At 48.2% G+C, this 23965-nt stretch overlaps 1 pseudogene; it reads left to right on the plus strand.

Annotated features, from left to right (window-relative positions):
- LOC147117765 (collagen alpha-6(VI) chain-like) overlaps positions 1 to 23965 on the plus strand; it is a 281465-nt pseudogene that overhangs the window by 43531 nt on the left and 213969 nt on the right.

Consider the following 23965-nt stretch of genomic DNA (forward strand, 5'->3'; position numbering starts at 1 on the left):
TCTGCTGAAGCCACAGAGGTTACACCACGTAGAAGTGCTAGGAAAAGTAAGAGTAAAGATCTGTAGTTGCACAAGGGTATGCACATGGGTGTGTCACACATTGTCAGATTGTTAAGTTTCTGTTTTCTATTTGAACCACATAAATATTGTTCTTTTGCACCACTTTCCCATCTTGCCCTTTCTTGGTTGTTGGCTGGAATGTGGCCTTTTCATTTGTGGGTGGTTGTTAGATGGGTGCAATGGTGGAACCTAAGCAAACCTCGTAATAATGAGGGCATCCTGGGCAGCAATGTGCACCGCTGGTGGTGCATTGCCTGCATCACCTTCCGCCTCCTCATCTTGCTGCTCCTCCCCCCCCCCTCGTCTTCCTCCTCCTCCTCGGAATTTTTTTTCACAGGAACCCCACACTGCAGATAGAGGCCATTTCGGCCCATCGAGCCTGCACCGACACATATCCCACCCGATCCCCGTAATCCCTACACCAACACATATCCCACCCTATCCCTGTAACCCCACGTATTTAATCCCCCTAGCACTAAGGGTCAATTTTATCATAGCCAATCAACCTAACCCGCACATCTTTGGACTGTGGGAGGAAACCGGAGCACCCGGAGGAAACCCACGCAAACACGGGGAGAATGTGCAAACTCCACACAGACAGTCACCCGAGGCCGGATTCGAACCCGGGTCCCTGGCGCTGTGAGGCAACAGTGCTAACCACTATGCCACCGTGCTGCCCAAGAGGAACAAGGCGCAGAGCACAGAGCCTCTTCGGAATTGCCCGAAGAGGCTCTGTGCTCTGCGCCTTGTTCCTCTTGCAGGTCCAAACCTTGCTGCTGCGCAATGTTGTGCAGAGAGCAGCACACCACGACCATTCTGGAGACCCTAGCTGGTGCATACTGAAGGGCACCTACAGATCTGTCCAGGCATCTTCAGCATACCGATGGCTTGTTCGATCACGCATCTGTTGATCATATGGTGTTCATTGTATTGCTCCTGGGCCTCATTCCTCGGGTTTCTGAGTGCTGTGATCAGCCACGTTTTAAGTGGGTATCCCTTGTCTCCGAGCAACCAGCTGGTAACTCTGCTTCAATGTTCGACGAAATCTGGGAGAGTGGACTGCCGCAGGACAAAAGCTGCCCGGGAATCTTGTGCAAACCAAACCTGCATAAAGATCTTTTTGTATTGCACACCAGCTGCGCATTTATGGAGTGGAAGCCCTTGTGGTTGACGAATACACCTGAGTGATCTGGGGGTGCCTTAATTGCCACATGTGGGTAGTCTATGACACCCTGCACCTGTGGGAAGCCAGCCAGAGCTGCAAACCTGAACGCCTGCTCATTCTGACTGGCGTCATCATAGGCGAAGTTGACATAATTGGCGGTCCTGGCAAACAATCCATCAGTCACCTGTCTTATGCATTTGTGGGCCGTCGACTGCGAGATCCTGCAAATGTCTCCGGCAGAGCCTTGGAAGGATCTAGAGACAAAAATTTGAGGGCGATGATGACTTTGACAGCCAATGGTAAAGCGTGGCCCCCAGGTCCAGTTAGCAGCAGGTCCTGTGCCACCACCTGACGCGACACCCTGAGCCTCCTGAGACACTGGTGTTCCGACATGTCGAGGAAGCTCATCCTCTGCCTGTTGAACCTGTGTGCCGGGTATGGCCTCCTGCGAGCTGCCCCTCTCTGCTGATTCCCTCTGTTCTGTAGAGCTGCAGGTCTGTGAGCAGCAGGCTGTTGTTGGTGCTGCTTTTGCTGCTGTTGCTGCTCCAGCTGCTGCTGCTGGTGGTGCTGCTGCTGGTGCTGCTGCTAGTCATCTTGTTTCTCATCTGAGGTCCAATCTAAGGCACCCATGTTGATCTGATAGATCAGAGCTCCAAAGTGCAGATCAGACCACAAAACCTCCAAAGTGTAGATGACACATCCAAGGTGTGTAAAGTAACCTCTTAGGACAAGTACTGTGAACAAATGCTTTACCACAAGCAGGTAAGAAAGCAGCTGTGAGCTCTGAGTACTTATTGGCATGTTTCCCTGTCATGGTTTCAGCCCCCTCAATTGCCGTTGTGTTCTCGCCTTGCTTTCACTGGCAAGTTCCAGGAAGCCTGGAAAATGCACTGACCCAAAGTGAAAGTGCAAAACCCATGCCAATGTCATTCTAATTGAATGATTAACATGTCAGTTGACAATCCACCTCTCCCGAGGGAGTTCCGCGCACACAGCCTAAGTTTGTTGGAGTGCAACAATTCTTCTGCTTTTTAAACTCAATTGTGAAATGTCAATTCTTTGTGGTTTTAGTATGAAATAAATAATTATTTTAGTCACTTCTTGTTCTGAACAAGTGAAGTCACTCAACAGCTGAGAGTTCAGAGCTGCTATTATTTGTACCAAGACCTGCTAGAAATGTTGCCTCAAAAAAGTAGGGTGAGGAAATCTCAAGAACCCCAGGACTAAAAGGGTGCCCTTCCCATTATTACTACCTCTGTATATTACAAAAACATACCGCAACCTCTTATACTCCACCCCTGATACCGCATCCTGTGTTGTTGTTTTCCCTGGGGATGCAAAAGCTCCAAAATTGGAGTAAATTTTGAATATTCCAGCATCATCCTGAATATACATGAGTGTTCGTGCATGCAAAATTAGTGGCCATGTGCCAAGTAGGGAAACACCATTCCCAAACTATAACATTGGGTTCATGGTATGCAATGAAGTGGGTCACCAATGCAAAAAGGTTTGGACACCCCTGATTTAGGCTCACACAGGAAGTTATCAGAAGGTGATTCCTGTCCACGGCATTATATCCCAGCCTGAGTGAGCATCTTTGGGAGAATATTTTTGAAAAATTACAGAAATCCCCACTTGCAGTACTTTCCAATTGCAAATTCTTGTGGCATGAAGCAAGAATTCTCTGCACACCTAACATTCATCTTGTATATTTAGGCACTTGGGACACAGCATGCATACATTCAAAAGGATCATCAGGCCAAGCTTCTTATCATCAAAGCTACCAGTCTTGTCAAGCACCTGTAGTTACATTAATACTATTACAGTCAGTGGAGATCAAAATTTACTTTTTTTCTCTGCTCCTCTTGCAGTCTGGTTATTTTAAGTATAAATTAGCAACAATGACAGTCTCTTTAATTAAAATCTCTTTACAGGTGATACTATTATTCACGGATGGATTGGATGACACCAAAAAGAGACTTAAAGGAAAATTTCAAGAACTCTACAATGCTGGTAAATGCACTTTCATTTAGATCTCGACTTCTCGTTGGTATTGTTAGATCTATAGAAAGCACCATGAGGGTGCAATTCAAAGCACCACGTTGGGAGCAGGCGCTGACTTAGAGTTGGACCAATCTTCAGGTCTGCTGCCTTAAATTTGTGGCCCTACTTTGTGGAAATGTCACTGCCACCCAATCTGCCATTTCTTTTATTCCTGTTCCAGCTCAAGAAGACCCACTGCTGCCCAACTCATTCACATACCCTGCTTGTTGCTGAGCCCCATGCTGCATAATTCTGGGCGCCACTGCAAGGAATATCTAATGTCACCTGACCTATTAGCAGTCCCTACTATTACATTTAAACAACTAAAATACATTTATAATGTAAAACATATTGGCCTAGAAATTCGGTGGGGTTAGCGCCCAATTAGAGGCGTTAGAGGGTCTTGCGCCAGAATTATAGCTGGTAACGAAATTGCGTTGGGCCCTACCATCGGCGTTAGCCGGTAGCGCTGCGCCGGCACCGATGACGCCATCGGTGTGCGCAGCGTCCCGGTTGCCGTGGTAACCCGGCCCCAAGCCCAAATTCAGTTGCGGCCGCCTCGCCCGTGGCAGCCGCAACCAACGATTGTTGAAAGGGATGTTACACACCTTTGCGCCGGCGCATAAAGGTGGAGCGGCGGCCGGCCGCTTTCCCGGCGGCCGCCTGCCCGCACCTCCCTCCCCGGACTCCTCCACCACCCCCCCGCGGCACTGATGTGTGTGGCCCGCGAGTCCGGCTCTTCCCCGAGGTGCCGGGCTCATTTGTCGGGCGAATCGACCGGCCAGCGGTCGGCTGCAGGCAGCTCCTCCTTAACAGAAGGAGGAGGCCTGCAGTACCCCAGCCTGCCGCACCGCCTCGGGTGCCGCAGCGGGGGATTAGCACCTCAAAACTGCACTGAACGCCCATAGTGAGGCGCAAAAACCCTCCATTAGCGCCCGCCGCCGTCTGGGCCCGGGGCAACCGAATTTTCGGCGGGCGCAGCGGCATTAACGCCGGCGCAAAATTTCGGGCGCTAAAGCCCTGGCGGACCCACAACCGAATTTCTAGGCCATTGACTTGGGAAAATTCAAAATCAAAATATTGGGTAGACTTGGGTGACTCACCATAGTACCACCTAGTGTTGGGAGGACTAAAAGGTAAATACAACGATAGGTATGTCAGATAAACTGATGGTCATGTTACCCAGTTAAAGTGATATAAATTGCCATTACTTCAGATGTCAAATCAGTCATCACCCAGCTGCTACTAAGTGACAAAAAGAGACACAGGAAGTAAAAAAGTGTGACTGGGAGTGCATGTATATCAATGATTTCGATACAGGCCTAGAGGGAGTGGTGTCAAAGTTTTCAGATAATAACAAGATAGGAGGTATAGTTAATTCTTTAAAAGACCAAAGGAAGCTGCAAAGAGATATTGGTAAGATGGGGGAATGGGATAAAAAGTGGCAGATGGAATTCAATGCCAATAAGTTTGAGGTGATGTATTCTGGTAAAAACAACAGCAGGAAGTATACTCTGATGGAAGTAGGCTCAGTGCTGTCTAAGCTGCGCCTCCAGCCAAGCTGTTCCAGTACAGCTACAACACTGGCATCTACCCGACAATGTGGAAAACTGCCCAGGTATGTCATGTCCACAAAAAGCAGGACAAATCCAATCTGGCCAGTTACTGCCCCATCAGTCTACTCTCAAACATCAGTAAAGTGATGGAAGGTCTTGTTGACACTGCTATCATGCGGCACTTATTCATCAATAACTTGCTTACTGATGTTTAGTTTGGGTTCCGCCGGGACCACTTGGCTCCAGATCTCATTACAGCCTTGGTCCAAATATGGACAAAAGAGCTGAATTCCAGAGGTGAGGTGAGAGTGACTGTCCCTGACATCAAGGCAGCATTTGACTGAGTGTGGCATCAAGGAGCCCTAGTAAAATTGATGTCAGTGGGAATCAGGAGGAAAACTCATCACTGGCAGGAGTCATACCTAACACAAAGGAAGATGATTATGATTGTTGGAGGCCAATCATCTCAGCCCCAGGACATCGCTGCAGAAGTTCCTCAGGGCAGTGTCCTAGGCCCAACCATCTTCAGCTGCTTCATCAATGACCTTCCCTCCATCATAAGGTCAGAAGTGGGGATGTTTGCTGATGATTGCACACTGTTCAGTTCCATTTGCAACTCCTCAGATAATGAAGCAGTCTATGCCCACATGCAGCAAGACCTGGACGACATTCAGGCTTGCGCTGAAAAGTGACAAGTAACATTCGCACCACACAAGTGCCAGGCAATGGCTATCTTCAGCAAGAGAGAGTCTAACCACCTTCCCTCGACATTCAGCAGCGTTTCCATCGCCGAATCCCCCACCAACAACATCCTGGGGGTCACCATTGACCAGAAACTTAACTGGACCAGCCACATAAATACTGTGGCTACAAGAGCAGGTCAGAGGCTGGGTATTCTGTGACAAGTGTCTCGCCTCCTGACTCCCTAAAGCCATTCCAGCATCTACAAGGCACAAGTCAGGAGTGTGATGGAATACTCTCCACTTGCCTGGATGAATGCAGCTCCAACAACACTCAAGAAGCTCGACAGCATCCAGGACAAAGCAGCCCGCTTGATTGGCACTCCATCCACCACCTTAAACGTTCACTCCCTCCACTACCGGTGTACTGTGGCTGCAGTGTGTACCATCTACAAGATGCAGTGCAGCAACTCGCCAAGGCTTCTTCGGCAGCACCTCAGAAACCCACAACCTCTCCCACCTAGTAGGGCAGCAGGCGCATGGGAACACCATCACCTCCAAGTTCCCCTCCAAGTCTCACACCATCCTGACTTGGAAAGATATCGCCGTTCCTTCTGACCTTATGATGGAGGGAAGGTCATTGATGAAGCAGCTGAAGATGGTTGGGCCTAGGACACTGCCCTGAGGAACTTCTGCAGCGATGTTCTGGGGCTGAGATGATTGGCCTCCAACAATCATAATTCTGGAACTCCCTCCCAAACAGCACTGTGGGAGTACTTTCACCATAGGAACTGCAGCGGTTCAAGAAGGCAGCTCACCATCACCTTCTCAAGGGCAATTAGTGATGGGCAATAAATGCCGGCCTTGCCAGCGATGCTCACATCCCAGGAATGAATAAATTTTTTAAAAAGAGCAGAGGGATTTGGGGCACCAGTTCACAGGACATTAAAGGCAGCACTTCAGGTTGATAAGGCCGTAAAAAAATGCAAATGTAATTCTAGCTTTTATCACAAGAAGTATAGTATATAAAATCCAAGAAATAATGATGAGCCTATATAAAACTTTAATAAGACTTCAATTAGAATAACATGTACCCAATGATGTTTTATAAATACATAAACAGCAAGAGGATTACTAAGGAAAAAGTAGGACCTATTGGAAACCAAAAAGGTAACCTGTGTGGGCATGGTTCTTAATGAATAATTTGTGTCTGTCTTTACAGCAAAGAGGGATGATGCAAATATTATAGTTAAGAAGGAGGACTGTGAAATAGTGAGAGAGGAAATATTAAGAGGTTTAGCATCTTTGAAAGTAGATAACTCGCCAGGCCTGGATGAAATGTATCCCAGGCTGTTAAGAGAAGCAAGGGAAGAAATAGCGGAGGCTCTGATCATCATTTTCCAATCCTCCCTGGCTACTGGTGTGGTGCCGGAGGACTGGAGGACTGCTAACTTAGTACCGTTGTTTAAAAAAGGAGAAAGGGATAGACCGATTAATTACAGGCCAGTCAGCCTAACCTCGGTGGTCGGCAAATTGTTGGAAAAAATTCTGAAGGAAAGTATTAATGGTCATTTAGAAAGGCACGAATTGATCAAGAAGAGCCAGCATGGATTTGTTAAGGGAAGGTTGTGTCTGACTAACTTGATTGAATTTTTTGAGGAGGTAACGAGGAGAATCGATGCATTTCACATAGTCTACATGGATTTTAGCAAGGCTTTTGACAAGGTCTCACATGGCAGACTGGTCAGAAAAGTAATGACCATGGGATCCAATGGAACGTGGCAAGTTGGATCCAAAATTGGCTCAGTGGCAGGAAACAAAGGGTAATGGTCAATGAGTGTTTTTGTGGCTGGAAGGCTGTTACCAGTGGGGCTCCGCAGGGCTCAGTACTAGGTCCTTTGGTTTTTGTGGTATATATCAACGATTTAGAATTCAATGTAGAGGGCATGATTAAGAAGTTTGCAGATTATACAAAAATTGGCCATGTGGTTGATAGTGAGGAAGAAAGCTGTAGACTGCAGGAAGATATCGATGGACTAGTCAGGTGGGCAGAAAAATGGCAAATGGAATTCAGTCCAGGGAAGTGTGAGATAATGCATTTGGGGAGGGCTAATAAGGCAAGGGAATACACAATAAATGGTAGGATACTGAGACATGTAGAGGAACACAGGGACCTTGGAGTGCATGTCCACAGATCTCAGAAGGTAGCAGGACAGGTAGATAAGGTGGTTAATAAGACATATGGGATACTTTCCTTTATTAGCCAAGCCAAAGAATATAAGAGCGGGGAGGGTCTGCTTGAACTGTATAAAATACTAGTTAGACCACAGCTAGAGTACTGTGTACAGTTCTGGTCACCACATTACAGGAAAGATGTGATTGCACTCGAGAGGGTACAGAGGAGATTTACGAGGATGTTGCCAGGACTGGAGAATTTTAGCTATGAGGAAAGATTGAATAGGCTGGGGTTGTTTTCTTTGGAGCAGAGGAGGCTGAGGGGAGACTTAATTGAGGTGTATAAAATTATGAGGGGCCTGGATAGAGTGGATAGGATGGACCTATTTCCTCTAGCAGAGAGGTCAATAACCAGGAGGCATAGATTTAAAGTAATTGGTAGAAGGATTAGAGGGGAGTTGAGGAAAACTTTTTTCACCCAGAGGGTGGTGGGGGTCTGGAACTCACTGCCTGAAAGGGTGGTAGAGGCAGAAAAAAGTACTTGGATTTGCACTTGAAGTGCCGTAACCTATAGGGCTATGGACCAAGAGCTGGAAAGTGGGATTAGGCTGGATAGCTCTTTTTCGGCCGGTGCAGACATGAAGGGCAGAATGGTCTCATTCTGTGCCGTAAATTTCTATGATTCTACAATTCTATGTACAGTATTGGTCTCTGCACTCAAAGAATAATGCTGAGGATTTAGAAAGGGTACAACACAGGTTCACTAGGATACAGCCTTTTATGAGAAAATACAACTTCAAAGAAAGAGTTAAAAAATTATGCCTTTTTAGATTATGGGGCAATATGATAGAAGTGTTTAAAATTATGAAAAGTTGGGACAGGATAGATAGAAGGAGACTATTTCCAGTACTTGAGGGGTCTATAATGAGTGCCATAGATGCAAGATTAAATGTAAGAGATTTAGAACAGAGGGCTGGAGAAATTTCTTTATATGCAGTGATCTGAGGCTGTGGATTCACTTCGAGGGTTAGTGGTTGAGGCAGAAGCTATGTCAACATTCAAGATTAGATTGGATAGGTGGATGAAGGAAAAGGGGATGAATGGATATGGGAACAGAATGGGTAAATGTGGTTAGGACTATTTGATCATGTGGCGAGTAAATGTCGACACAGACAGCTTGGGTTGAATTGTCTGTTTCCATGTTGTAACACCTTAGGCTGTGATTTCCGCTACCTCGGCGGGTCCGGTGCGGCCGGGGTCGGGGGCAGGGGCGGGTTGCGACCCCGCTGCTGGTTCCAGCCTGCTGTCTAAAGTCATCTTATGTTGATTGGGCTTGTTAAGCCCGCCCAGCGCGTTTCCCGGCCAATTGAAGGAAGCGGATCTGATAACATCACTTGAAGACGTCATCAGCCGATTTCCTTAAAGGGACCATGCACAAATTGATTTTGACAGTTGTGCTGTCAGTGTTCTGCAGCATTGAGGTGCTGCTAACACTGACAAGCCACTGCACAAAGGTGCACGCCTGCACCCAGGCTGTCGGATGACTGTCTCTATATGCTTATGGAGGGATCCACAGCATACAAGGAGGCTCTCTTCCCTTCCCATGGGTGGAAGAGACCTCCCCAGGAGATCAACGCAGCCTGGTTGCACATTGCACAGGAGAGCACAAGCAGGGATGTCATCAGGAGGACCAGGCTGCAGTGGCGCAAACCTTTCAATGACCTCAGTAGCAAAGCCACACTCAACCTCATCCTTCTGTGCCACTCATCACATCCCCATCACTCTGCCTTCCCTACCCTACTCCTGCACATCCTTACTCACACCAACTTACCTTGCACCTCCACCCATTCCTCTCTATCTACGTTATCACTTCCCCATCTCACTAGCCATCCCTCACACTCATCCTCACACTCATCCTAGTCCAATCATACCAAGAAACAACACACAAGGGTAGGCACTTGGGTGTTTTAGCCAATGTTTCATGTGAAGTTTCTGTTAATGTGCTGCAAACATTGAAATCTTTATTTTCAGCACTTTGGCCTAGAAATTGGGTTTTGGCTTAGCCAGGGCTTTAGCGCCGGAAATTAGTGCCGGCGCTAAGTCCCCTGCGCGCGCCAAAAATTCAGTGGCGCCGCGCCCAAACGGCTGCCGGCGCTACTGAAGGGTCTTAGCGCCTGGAAAAGGGCGCTAACTGCCGTTTCGCGCCGCAATTCCGGCGCTGCGGCACCCGATGCGGTGCGGCAGGCTGGGGAAGTGCAGGCCTCCTCCTTCCGTTAAGGAGGAGCTGCCTGCACCCGGCCGCGGCCCGCGCAAATCTGCTTAAAAATGAGCCCGGCACCTCGGACAAGTGCCGGGCTTGCATCTGTTCGGGGGGGGGGGGGGGAGAGAAGTCCGGGGAGGGAGCTGCGGGCAGGCGGCCGGCGGGAAAGCGGCCAGCTGCCGCGGGGCCTTTAATGCGCCGGCGCTAACTGCAGTAAGGCACCTCTGACAAAACGCTGGTTGCGGCTGCCACGGGCGAGGCGGCCGCAACTCAATTTCGGGGTTCGGGCGGGTTACCACGGCAACCAGGACGCTGCGCACACCGATGACGTCATCGGTGCCGGCGCAGCGCTACCGGAGCAACGCCGATTTAGCGCCCCAGGGAATTTCACTACTGGCCATAACTCCGGCGCAAGGCCCTCTAGCGCCTCAAATGAGGCGCTAAGGCTACTGAATTTTCAGCCATTTGTGTTCTTGGACAGATTTGTGTGCACCTTTAGAAGTGGCTTAGTGAGTTGCAGTGAATGGTGAGACATAACGGTATCCCCCGCAATGGCGATGAGTGTAGAAGGAATGGCTTGGTCATTGTAGGGATGCTTTATGGTGTTGGTGTGGGGTGGTACCAACCTGGCGCATCATGTGGCAGCCATATGGGTGTGCAGCATCAAGTGAAGTAAATCTGGCTATGGTGAGGCCATCCCTGACCTCCTGGCCAGCAATGTGGTTGGGTGCTGATGCCCTCTGTCCTGTGCAGCATTAGGTGATTGCGGAGAAGGTTGGTGTTGTTGGTGCTGCTGGTATGCCTGGTGCTGACGGTGTTGGGGTTGATCGTGGTGGGATTCTGAGGACCAATGTGAGATAGTTTCAAGGGCACCGATGCTGATGTAATAGATAGCAGGTGAAGTTGAGATGACAGAAGTGATCTGTCAATGATGAGAGAGATTGTTCCAATGAGGTGACAGTGGATATAGAGTTTGCTCCAAACACTTGCAACCCGCATAAAGCTCAATCTGTCTTCCAAATGCAGTAAGCAACAGCTTCTGACCTTGGAAAGTGAACAGCTATGAGATGGGAACTTTTATAGCACATTTGCAGCTGTCAAGTTAAGAATTGATCCCATGTGACACAACTCCCGACCAGCTTACCTGACGTGATCCCCGGGCAGTGGGGAACCCATGGATCAACTTGTAAAATTTAAAAGTGAGCTTAAAATAGATTTTAAGTGCCTATTAACAAGCTTTTAATCATTTAAATTGCCTCCCCTGCCGCTTGGTGTCGGGTCTGTTCAGCGATGACAGACCCGACATCTGGGAAACTAGTGTGGCAGCAGGTTGACAGCGGGTTCCCTACAGAGGACAGAGGGCAGGGACAGAGCATTCAAGCAAAAGAGTGCACCAGCAAATAGGATTAGAGTAGGGAAAAATCGTAAAAAGACAAAATTAAAGGGTCTTTATCTGAATGCACACAGCATTCGTAACAAGATGGATGAATTGACAGCAGAAATAGAAATAAATGGGTATGATCTGATAGCCATTACAGAGACGTGGTTGCAAGGTGACCAAGGCTGGGTACTGAATATTCAGGGGTATTTGACATTTTGGAAGGATAGGCAGAAAGGAAAAGGAGATGGGGTAGCTCTGTTAATAAAGGATGAGATCAGTACAGTAGTGAGAAATGATCTTGGCTCAGAAGATGTAGAATCAGTTTGGGTGGAGATAAGAAATAATAAGGGAAAGAAGTCACTGGTGGGAGTAGTCTATAGGCCCCCTAACAGTAGCTACACTGTAGGACAGAGTATAAATCAAGAAATAATCGGGGCTTATAAGAAAGGTACTGCAATAATCGTGGGCAATTTTAATCTTCATATAGATTGAACAAATCAAATTGGCAAAGGTAGCCTTGAGGATAAGTTCATAGAGTGTATTCAGGACAGTTTCTTAGAACAACATGTTGTGGAACCAACCAGGGAACAGACTATTTTAGATCTGGTAATGTGTAATGAAACAGGATTAATTAATGATCTCATAGTAAAGGATCCTCTAGGGAAGAGTGATCATAACATGATAGAATTTCAAATTTAGTGTGAGGGTGAGATACTTGGGTCTGAAACTAGTGTTTTAAACATAAATAAAGGCAATTCCAAGGGTATGAAGACAGAGTTGGCTAAAGTGGGCTGGGAAAATAGATTAAAAGGTAAGACGGTAGATAAGCAATGGCAGACTTTTAAGGAGTTATTTCATAACTCTCAACAAAGATATATTCCAGTGAGAAAGAAAGACTTTAGGAGAAGGATGAACCATCTGTGGCTAACTAAGGAAGTTAAGGAGGATATCAAATTGAAAGAAACGGCATACAATGTTGCGAAGATTAGTGGTTGGCCAGAAGGTTGGGAAATTTTTAGAAACTTACAAAGGATGACTAACAAAATAATAAAGAGGGAGAAAATTGATTAAGAGTAAACTAGCAAGAAATATAAAAACAGACAGTAAGAGCTTCTATAAGTATATAAAAAGGAAGAGATTAGCTAAAGTAAACATTGGTCCCTTAGAGGATGAGACTGGGGAATTAATAATAGGAAACAAGGAAATGGTAGAGACTTTGAACAAATATTTTGTATCTGTGTTCATAGTAGAAGACATTAAAAGCATTCCAATAATAGTGGAAAATTAAGGGGCAAAAGGGAAGGAGGAACTTAAAACAATCAGTAACACTAGAGAAAAAGTACTAGGCAAACTAATGGGACTAAAGGCTGACAAGTCCCCTGGACCTGATGGCCTGCATCCTAGATCTTAAAAGAAGTGGCTACAGAGATAACGGATGCATTGGTTGTAATCTTCCAAAATTCCATAGTCTCTGGAAATGTCCCAGTGGATTGGAAAACTGCAAATCTAATGCCCCTATTCAAGAAAGGAGGGAGACAGAAAGCAGGAAACTATAGGCCAGTTAGCCTAACATCTGTCATTGGGAAAATGCTGGAATCCATTATTGAGGAAGTAGTAGCAGAGCATTCAGAAAATCATAATATAATCAAGCAGAGTCAGCATGTGTTTATGAAAGGGAAATCACGTTTGACAAATTTATTAGAGTTCTTTGAGGATGTAACGAGCAGGGTGGATAAAGGGGAACTAGTAGATGTAGTGTATTTAAAGGCGGCCACTTCCTGCCTTTTTTTGTCGGCAATATTTTTGCACCATGCATTATGAGGGAGAGAGAGAGACTTCTGGAGAGATTCAACGCTGTGTGAAGGAGTTTTGGGTACTGAGCAGCACTTTGCAGGTTCATATTGATTTGACCTTCATTGCATCGATTTAGAAGAGACTATGGAGGCTGCACTGATTTGGGGCGTCGTCCTGCACTTGCAGAATCAGAGACAGCAGAGACGCAGAGAGTGGCAAACATGGCCAGAGGGAGGAGGGCCAACAGGCCTCTGCACAGGAGATCATACTCTCTCAGGATATTCCGGGAGCAATTCTCCTACATTCATTTGTCTGAGGAGCAGTGTTTGCGCAGGCTGCGCTTCAGCAAGGAGGTGGTCACCGAGCTCGGCCACCTGCTGCAACCAGATCTGCAGCCTCAACTGAAGACCAGGACATCTCTGTCGGTGGCAGTGAAGGTGACAATGGCTCTGAATTTTTATGCCAGCGGCCCCTTTCAAGCATCTACTGGGGACATTGCCAATATCTCCCAGTTCGCTGTCCATTGTTGTATCCGGGAGATGACAATGCCCTGTATAAAAGAAGACGCCAGTACATCTCTTTCCCCATGACCCGGGCCAAACAGCATGAACGCGCATGTGGCTTTGCTAGGATAGCGAGCTTCCCCATGGTGCAGGGTGCCATTGACTGCACGCATGTGACATTGCGGGCACCGCATGAAAATGCAGAGGTATTCCGAAACTGCAAGGGCTACCACTCCTTAAATGTGCTGTTGGTCTGTGACCACTGACAGCTTATACTCGCCGTCAATGCCCGCTATCCTGGCAGCAGCCACGATGCTTTCATCCTGCGCCAGTCTGGTGTGCCAGACCTTTTCCAGGCACCGCATCACTCAAGTGGTTGGCTCCTTGGGGACAAGGGTTATCTACTCTGCACCTGGCTGATGACACCGCTCCGTAACACCAACACCCCTGCCGAGCTGCGCCACCAGGAACATAATTGAGCAGACGATCGGCGTGCTCAAGCAAAGGTTCCGCTGTCTGGACCACTCAGGAGGAGCCCTGCAGTACTCGCCTGAACGAGTCTCCCTCTTCATAGTTGTGTGCTGCATGCTTCACAACCTGGCAATCCCGAGGACCCAACCAATGCCACCAGGGATTGGTGCACCGCCTGAGGAGGAAGAGGAGGAGGAAGAGGAGGAGGAGAAGGAGGAGGATGAGGAGGATGATCAGCAGCAGCACCAATGTGGGAGGGAGGCGCACAATGTTGCCAGTGCAAGGGCCATCCGTCAATGGCTGATAAGAAGCCGTTTCTAGGCCCCTACTCAGAAGATGGCTTCTGGCATGGAGAACAACATCACAGAAAGCAACCTGCACTCCCTATTGCCGGCCAAACCTGGAATGATTCCAAAGGGCAAAAATGTACATTTTGAATACAACAACATTTTTCTTTAACAAACTCTGTGTGTGTCATTTATTCAGGATAAACAATTAGAAACAAACACAACAAATCATGAATTTACAGAACTGGTTCTCACAAGATGGAGATAAACGTCAAAACAGTAAACAAATGTAATCACACGAACCTCGACCTTTACTACAAACATTCCCACCATTTATTTAGACCTCCTACTGTTTGCCCTTCGAGGGTGATCTCCATCTCCTGCGCACTTCCCCGCTTCCCACCCTACTGCTCCTCCAGTGGCTGCAGCAAGGCTGGTGGAAGGCTGCTGAATGTCAGATGCAGAGACTACAGATGCCCTTGAAGGATGTCCTCGACCAGCTCTGGGCCTGAGACCCCGGCTGCAGACTGCACCTACTCTGCGTGGGTGGCAGCAGTCTGGGCTGGCTGTGTTGCAGGCGGTGGCAAGTGCAATGGTGGAGTGGCAGTGGTAGGAGCAGGAATGCTGTCATCCTGAGAGAGGACAGCGCCTCCCTGCTCAACCGACACACTGGCACTCCCACGGGGCAGTACCTCAGCATCTGGAGCAATCTGCTCGAGCACAGATTGCTGGCCTGCTGCGGCACCGTAGGAGCCCCAGGGCAATGTGGCCGACCCAGCAACGATGGCAGCAGTCAGTGCCTGCATGAGAGCAGTCTGAGACTGGATGGCACCAGCCAGTGACTGAATTGCAGCACTAAGCCATTGCGTTGCATCGGCCTGTGCTGCAGCGGAGTGCTCCACACTCCTTGCCAGTCCATCAATGCTTTCGGGTACCCTTGCCATTGCACCCATGAGCTCAGTGTGCATGCTCAAGGCCTGGCTATTCATTTCCGCGATGATGCGCTCCTCCTCTGCGTTCAGTGCAGCAGGACTCGCTTGCCTACTCTCCCTCCGGGGAGATGGCCCCCGAGCTTCCCTACTCCCATGGCGTTGCTGCAGCCGCTGGGTCCCGGAGCTCCATCCTCATCAGACCCTACCCGCCTGCTCCCCTCCAGGGAAGGTGTGGTCCCAGTGTTGGCATGGGCTCCCTCGGGAGATGCAGACAGTGAGGCTCCGGCTTCCTCTTCCTCCTCGCCTGGGGCATCGCTGCCACTGGTAGGTTGAGGGACAGGCTGGTCAGCTGGTGGTTCACTATCTGAAAGCAGGGAGGTACAAGAGTGGCTTTAGCGTCAGGACAGGGGGGCAGTAAAGGAGCAAGGACTGGAGACATTTAGTAAGTTGGATTGAAAGTGTAAAAGGCTGGTGTTGTGAGGGACAAGTGGAATGAGAGAGGAGAGAAAGCTGATGAGCTTCCCATTGCTGTCCTCAAGGGGGTCGACCACTCCAGCGGCCACGGCACCTATCACCTGGCTGGCAACAATCCTGTGCATGCTCGCATCCAAATCGCTGAGGGTCTGCAGCTTAGCTGGTCCTCCTCCCGTGCATTGCTGCTGGCACCTGTTATGAGATAGCTTGGCCTGCAAGATAAAGGACGGCGTCTGAGTGAATGTGCAGTCATGTGCTTGCCTGATGTGCCTCCCATAGTTGAATAGCCCTTAATATATGCAAGGTGTGGAATGTGCGTGTGTGTTTTATGAGATGGCCATAGGTCTTGGATGAGTGTTGGGCATTGGGGTTTTAAGACCCTCTGGCCATAGAGTGAAATTGAGATGGAGGGATGGAGAAGTATTGAAAAGCAGCCACTCACCCTGACCACCCGAGTGAGGTCGTTGAATTTCTTCCGACATTGGGTATGGGTCCTCGGCACCAGGCTCCTGGAGGAGACGTGCTGAGCCACCTCCCTCCAGAATCTTCTGTACTCGTGGGGCAATGGTCTCCTGCCACTCTGTGGGTAGTGCACTACCCGTCGCCACTCCACAGCGCCAACCAGAGCCACCAAGGCCCGGTCGCTGAAGCACTGAGCTGTTTCCCTGGGCCTATCCATTTGTGGTTCCAGCAGAATTGAAGTACAGGTCTCTCCAGGCCGAGATTCAAGGCTGCAATGAGCAGGGTGTGGCTGGACAGCAACATCGACCCTTCCCTTTAAGAACAGTCCGGTGCCAGTCTGTCTGTGTTCCATTGCTAACTGACATCACCAGAGCTTCACCAGCGCTCTGAGGTAGCACCTCGCTCCTCGGCGTTAGCGCCTTAAGACAGGTGTGTAGCGCCTGATTTAGCGCTCAAATCACCTCCAGGCGCGATAGAGGCCAAGTTTGCAGTTGGAGGCGATAATTAGCACCAGGCGCTAAACTTTGCGCTCGGCCGGTAATTGCGCCCCAAACAGGGCGATACCGAATTTCTCCCCCACAGTCTGCAAAGAGATATAGATAGGTTAAGTGAGTGGGCAAAAATTTTGCAGATGGAGTATAATGTGGGCAAATGTGAGGTTATTCACTTTGGTAAGAAGAATAGAAAAGCAAAATATTATTTAAATGGAGAGAGGCTACAGAATGCTGCAGTACAAAGGGATCTGGGTGTCCTCGTGCATGAAGCACAAAAAATTAGCATGCAGGTAAAGCAAATAATTAGGAAGGCAAATGGAATTTTGGCCTTTATTGCAAGGGGGATGGAGTATAAAAGTAGGGAAGTCTTGCTACAGATGTGAGACCACACCTAGAGTACTGCATACAGTTTTGGTCTCCTTATTTAAGGAGGGATATACTTGCATTGGAGGCATTTTAGAGAAGGTTCACTAGGTTGATTCCTGGGATGAAGGGGTTGTCTTATGAAGAAAGGTTGAGCAGGTTGGGCCTATACTCATTGGAGTTTAGAAGAATGAGAGGTGATCTTATTGAAACATAAGATTCTGAGGGGGCTTGACAGGGTAGATGCTGAGAGGACATTTCCCCTTGTGGGGGAATCTAGAACTAGGGGGCATAGTTTCAGAATAAGGGGTCGCCTATTTAAGATGGAGATGAGGAGAAATTTCTTCTCTCAGAGGGTTGTGAATCTTTGGAATTCTCTACCCCAGAGAGCTGTGGAGGCGGAGTCATTGAATATATTCAAGGCTGAGATAGACAAATTTTTGAATTACAGGGGAGTCGAGGGTTATGGGGAACAGGGAACAGGCAGAGAAGTGGAGTTGAGGCCAAGATCAGATCAGCCATGATCTTATTGAATGGTGGACCAGGCTCGAGGGGCCAAATGGCCGACTCCTGCTCCTATTTCTTATGTTCTTATGTTCTTATGTTCACCAATTGCCCAGAAATTATGTATGGAAATTTTACAGCTGATGGAAACAGGCGTAGGGCCTGTTTCCACAGCGTAAGGGGATACCCGAAATGAAAAAAATGTTTTTTTTTAATTAAATGACTTAAAAGCTTTAATGAGAAGCAATCCCAGTGTATGTTAAAGCTGCAGGTTTTTAAAAGAAATAACATTTACATTTCATGACTTTCTGCACAGTATTTGTTTAGAAGTGGGAATTATGAATAATGAATTGGATTCCCACGATAAAAGCTAAGTCTGTTTGTATCTTAAAGGCTGTAGTAATGATGTAATGTAGTCGTTTAAATGAATGAAAGGCAACCTGTTTTCTGATTGGAGGACCAGGCCCATGTGATCCCAGGTACGTTTCCGCACAGGCTGCGTCTCTGGGATCCGTGGGCCATTGCGCTGCCATCCTACTCATAGCACCAGAGTGCAAGTTTACGCAGGAGGGTCGCCATCAGGTAGGTACGCATTCTTTTTGCGAGTCAGTGGCGCACTCTGGAGGTATGCCGCCCAGCGCAGTTTTTGACCCATAGTTGATGCCTGGCAGGGTGCTGGATGTGAGGATGTGTTTATGTTTCTTAGTGATCAAGGGACAGGTATACATGTGATGTGTGTGGTCTAGTGCCCACATCAGAGCTATGATGCTTTTGTAGTGAGAGACTGAAGACTATGATCCATGTGTCTAATCCCAAGTAGTCATGTAGTAGTTATGCATTTGTTTTTCCTGGTGGGTCCAGCAACGTGCTCATGCCTAATTCTTGTTGGTGTAGTGGGGGAAGGATTTATCTATGTTCTGCAGTAGTTTATTAAGATTAAGACTTGACGGTCTTGCCCCAAGTTGATCCATTCTTTTATTCATGGGCACTTTACTGAAGTGCTGGACAAAACAATGCAAAATGAAAGCAATGGGGAATGCTAAGAGTGGCTGCAGATCAGCCAAGCACATCAAAAGCCAGGTGTAGGTTCTCCAAGTTTTGTGGCACATTGGCAAAGATGTGCAGGTTAGGTTGATTGGCTATCATAATTTGACCCTTAGTGTTAGGGGGATTAAATACGTGGGGTTACGGGGATAGGGTGGGATATGTGTTGGTGTAGGGGTTACGGGGATCGGGTGGGATATGTGTCGGTGCAGGCTCGATGGGCCGAAATGGCCTCTATCTGCACTGTGGCGTTTCTGTGATTCTGTCTGTGGCAGTACATAAAAAACGACACCACACTGACACAGTCCAAGTTTATGCTCTCTCCTTAGTTCAGTTGGCTCATCCCTTTAGTTTTATAATCCACATGTAGTCATTCTAGTCAACAAAAAGTATATAATAATTTAAAAAATGCAGCTATGCTGACAAACTGCAGAAATATTTTCCCAAGCAGATTTAGAGTAAAGTTGGTCTGATAAACATACTGATTTATGTATGTTTTTTTAAATGTGAGCTGTGTGCCTGATCCTGTGTAATATTACCCTTACTGAACAAATAAATATCATTTTTTAAACAGAGATCCAAATCTAGTTCAGAAAAGCTTTGATTCTTGGCACCAGTGAGATCCTTTTCAATATGCCATGAGCACCACATATATTTCCTGTATCGTCTGACTGTTCACTCCATTCTCCCTTTCTCATGGAGTTAGTGTTTGAGGAGCAATGGTGCAGCAAATGGTTTACTCCTAATTGATTTAGCCCTTATTATTTAATTGAATGGATATGGTACAGATTTTCTGTACTAGTTATAAATTTTATTCCAAAATTTAATTCACTGAAGTACTTTTATAGAATCACACAGCGATGGAGAGTGTTAGAGTGCAAGCATTTCCAGTCACTGGGAGATTTCCTTCGCATCAGGCAGCTGGGAAGTCCACATCAATGGGGAAAATGGTTCAAACCGATGCCAATTTTCTTTTTTTTTTCCAGAGAGGGAGGCCATATTGTTCCCTAGTATTGGTAAACACATTGCATAAAAAATTTAAATGGCCATGAGATGGTATACCGGGGGCAAAATTTGGTTACCGTCCGTTTGGGATCGGTAACCGAATTATCGCTGGAGATTTAGCGCCCGGCGCAGAAGTACAGCCCCGGCCGCCAAATTTGGCTTACTGCCCCAGCGAGGAAGCTCCACTTCTTCTCAGGGCGGTGTCGGGGGCACAAAGCGCGGTAGAGCCGGAGCGCTAGGCAGCCGCTCCGCGTAGCACTGACACATTTCAGCGCCCCATCCCTTCCGTTAAAGGGGAGGGCCGCTGCGAGCTCTGCAGGGCCTCCGATGGCCCACACTAGCCCACCAGGGCGACGTGGTGCTGTGGCCGCAGCCCGGCACCGAGGCACGGTGCCGGGCTGCGTGATGACTGCCACAGACCACGCCAAGGGCCGCCATGGAGGGCTGACCTGGAGGTCGTCCAAAAAAATAGAATGGTGGCGCGGGTCATGGCCGCAACTCCCTTTAATTAGGTAGCCTCGCGGGGCGCAACCGAATTTCTGCCCCGGGGCGGTAAGGGGTCACGGCAGGGTGCTAAGGGATTGCAGCACACGGCGATGACGTCATTGCCAGCGGCACAGCAGCCTGGGGTGCTACCAGCGAGGGCTCAGCCCTATCAGCTAGTCCCTCAGTAGTGCCCCGCCGAATTTCTCGGGAGGCAGCGCCTCTGCCTGGGTGATAAGCCCTTTGCATCCCATTAGCGCCCCCTGGAGGCACTAACGGCAGGGGCAAAGGAGCCGAATTTCGCGGCCATTGGGCTTGATTTTACCAGCCCTGAGGAGGCGGATTTGGAGGCATGTCAACTGGTAAAAATCGGAAAAAATGGTTTCAGACACCCAACCCGCCTCCATCCCGCCCTCACGCAATTTTCCTGAGGGTCTGTTCACCTGCTCCCAAACAGACCCGACTCCAACCGGTGGGACAGGTAGTTAAGGCAGTTAAGAGCCTGTTAACTGCCTTGATAATCCTATTTTGACAGAGGTTTCCCATTTTCCTGCCTCTGGCTTCTGTTTCTCGTCTTGTCAGAAACAGCCCTGCTGCAAGGAGACGAGTTGGTGGAGGACATGATCTGTAGTCATTACTGGTGCAGAGAACTTTAAAAGCATTCCTGTAACATGGCTGGCATTCAAATGCAACAACTTTGTTGTTGGAGGTTTGGGTTAAGATTTTGGAAATCTGCTGACCTTGTGACTGGTCAAGCTGACACACATCTGCTGTTTGAACTGATTGGAATAATTTCAGGCCACTTTGAGTGTGTGCTTGCAAGCTTCTTGCCTCAACTGAAATCTGTAACAATGGGATGGGAACCATTTACATCCTCTCATCCTGGTCACCAGATTCAGAGGAAGAGCAGCACGGCTTAGTGCTGCCGGATGAACAAATGGCTCAGCACACAGCCTCCTTGGAGGAAGATGAAGAGGATGAGGACGGGGAGTGACGCCTTGCGGGGTCAGATGTGGCCAATCCAGCAGCAGACGACCACATTGCTGGCCATCAGGCAAGGGATGCACTCATCAATGCCAGATTCGCGTAATCTTATGCTTCAACCATAGGTGGCTAGTACATGGAGATGAATATAAGTCTGACATTCTCAAAACCCCAGGCATCATCTGTCCAATAAATGGTGGTTTGCGCTCAGTGTCACCATAATATTCTACATAGAAATCACCGAGCCCTCACTCTTGAACTTCCATTTCCCAGAACGCAGAGGCCACACGTTAGGTGATCTCAGCAGACCATTAAACCTTTTTCCACACTGAACCCATGTGCGTCTGCACACAGACCTCGAGCTCACCGCCTCAGCAATTTGCAGCCAAGCTGCCTTGGTTTGCTGAGGAGGCCTCCTCCTTCCATCTCCAGGGATGAGGAGCTCCTGACGTCCTCTAACTCCCTCAACAAGAGCATGGAGGGAGCCCTCATTGAACCTGGGTGCAGCCTTAGTTATTGGGGCTGCCATTCCTGCAGCAGCCAGCATCTTTAAGAGAAAAAAGCATTAATATCACTAAGCCAATGATTGGAACAAATCTGGCATCTTTTTCATTTCATAGTCAGATTATAAATTGACTAGCTGGGGGAGCCTGGCTTTGCCAGGGCTGTTTTGGGCCGGGCGGTTTAAATCGAGTGCGAGGCTTTGGGGCCTCTCTGTGTCCCTCTGTGAATCTGCTGCCGGGCAACATTTCTACCTTTTAATACCTTGAAAGATGAAAGTGAAAGTACTTATAAAACGTTTTTGGTAAATCTTATGTTATTTTTAAAAGAGATACTAACTTTTTCAAAGCTGGATGATCAAAGTAGTTTGAGCTGGAAGCAGTGAAACAATGGCTGCCACATCCCTGAGATGAAAACGATTAGTCCCGCCCACAGACGCAGCGATTGGCCAACCATCAGGCGACTGAACAGTAGGATTGGTCAATCGTGCCGGCACAGGATTGGTCGACCTTGACGTCAGTCAATCAATGCTACTTAGCAGATAATGAGTTTAATTTTGAAGGTTTTTTGCATAACGCGCGAACAATTTTTGTCCGGCCGAAACGTAAATACGCTTAGGAATCGTCAGCTTTCTTTCGACGTAACGCACATGTAGGTACGCTCTATAACTTTCGAGTTAATTCAAGACAGACAGACGGAATGACAGACAGAAGTATCCTTTTATATATATAGATATATACAAAAAATCATTAAAATTTTTCTGGAAAAATATGACCAGCAATTTCATTCGTTAAATTTTGTTCAGAACCGACGCTGTCAACTCCCCTTTCTATATAATACAGCACAAAACCATCACATTGACATTTTTCCCCAAAGGGGACTTGGCCCCTTTAAATTTTCCTTCAAACAACACGTCATCAGACGCAAGAAACTAACAGCCTCCAAGCAATTGCCTGCAGGGACCCGCACATCGGCCGTAATGAAGCCAATCAATGCAAAATCGTAAGTTCTGGGAGGTGGCTGCCGGGAGCGGGTCGGAAAGCCTCCAAGCAGCGGACCCACACTCAAGCCGCCTCCATTAGTAAAATCATGGCCATAGTGTCAGCTGTGGCTCAGTTGGTAGCACTCTTGCCTGGGTTGTGGATTCAAGTCCCACTCCAGAGACTTGAGCACAAAAAATCTCGGCTGACACTCCAGTGCAGTACTGAGCGAGTGCTGCACTTTTGGTGATGACGTCTTTTGGATGAGATGTTAAACCGAGGCCCAGTCTGCCCCCTCAGGTGGATGTAAACAATCCCATAACATTACTTGGAAGAAGAACAGGAGAGTTATCCCCGACGTTGTGGCCAACATTTATCAACATCGCTAAAACAGATTATCTGCTCATTATCACATTGCTGTTTGTGGGAGTTTGCTGTGCACAAATTGACTTCTACGTTTCCTACAGTACTTCATTGGCTCTAAGTGCTTTGGGATGTCCCGAGGTCGTGAAAGGCGCTATATAAATGCAAGTCTATCTTTCTGATACTGCAAAATGACTGGATGAATTCCTTTTCTTGTCACTCTGCCAAAAATGTTAATGATTAAAAGATTGCTATGTAGGTCAATTTCCATTCATCTGTCTCAGAAGATTTTAATTTTATTATTTCTTCATGCAGTGTATGTGCCTTTAAGGGGAGAACTACTTTTTACAGCTCCTGTATACTGTAGTACCGGCAGTGACCACACCTGTATATAACCCTGAGTAGGGATCTGTACTGTTTAGTTTTAGAGCAACCCTCATCCAGTAAACACCTGTTGATTGTTCCACTGCAGTCTCTGTCGATTATTTGAAGGACACACTACCTAAAGATTCACGGATTCAACATTGGCGACGAGGTGATTCGAACCTACCTGCAACTCTGCAGAAGAAGGCCGATTCCATCAGTGCGGGCGTCGACCATCCTGAGAGGACTTGAGCAGGCAGAGGAGGCTGTGGAGAGCTGGGCTTGGTTGTCCAGCCACGACAATCCAGCGCAGCGGGCTGGCAGCAGGTACGGCGCAGACCCTTCCTGGACAGCGGCGGCGGGAGCCGACCGACGGCACAGAAAAAGGCCGAGCAGCGTCGACGGGTAAGAGAGAGAGAGGGTAAAGCGCACAGGGTGCAGCCGGGGTTGAAGACCGAGCGGCGTCAACGAGAGAGGGTGAAGCGCGCAGGGCGCAGCCGGGGTTGAAGACCGAGCGGCGTCAACGAGAGAAGCGCACAGGAAAACGCGCAGAGCGCGGCCGGTGTTCAAGGGCTGAGCAGCATCCGCGGGGGAAGAAAAGAAAGTGCGGGAGACGCCATTTGGGCCGCAGCGGAGAA

Source organism: Somniosus microcephalus, chromosome 5, assembly GCF_052327205.1.
Source record: "Somniosus microcephalus isolate GS21.2 chromosome 5, FLI_Smic_1.0, whole genome shotgun sequence".
NCBI lineage: Eukaryota > Metazoa > Chordata > Chondrichthyes > Squaliformes > Somniosidae > Somniosus > Somniosus microcephalus.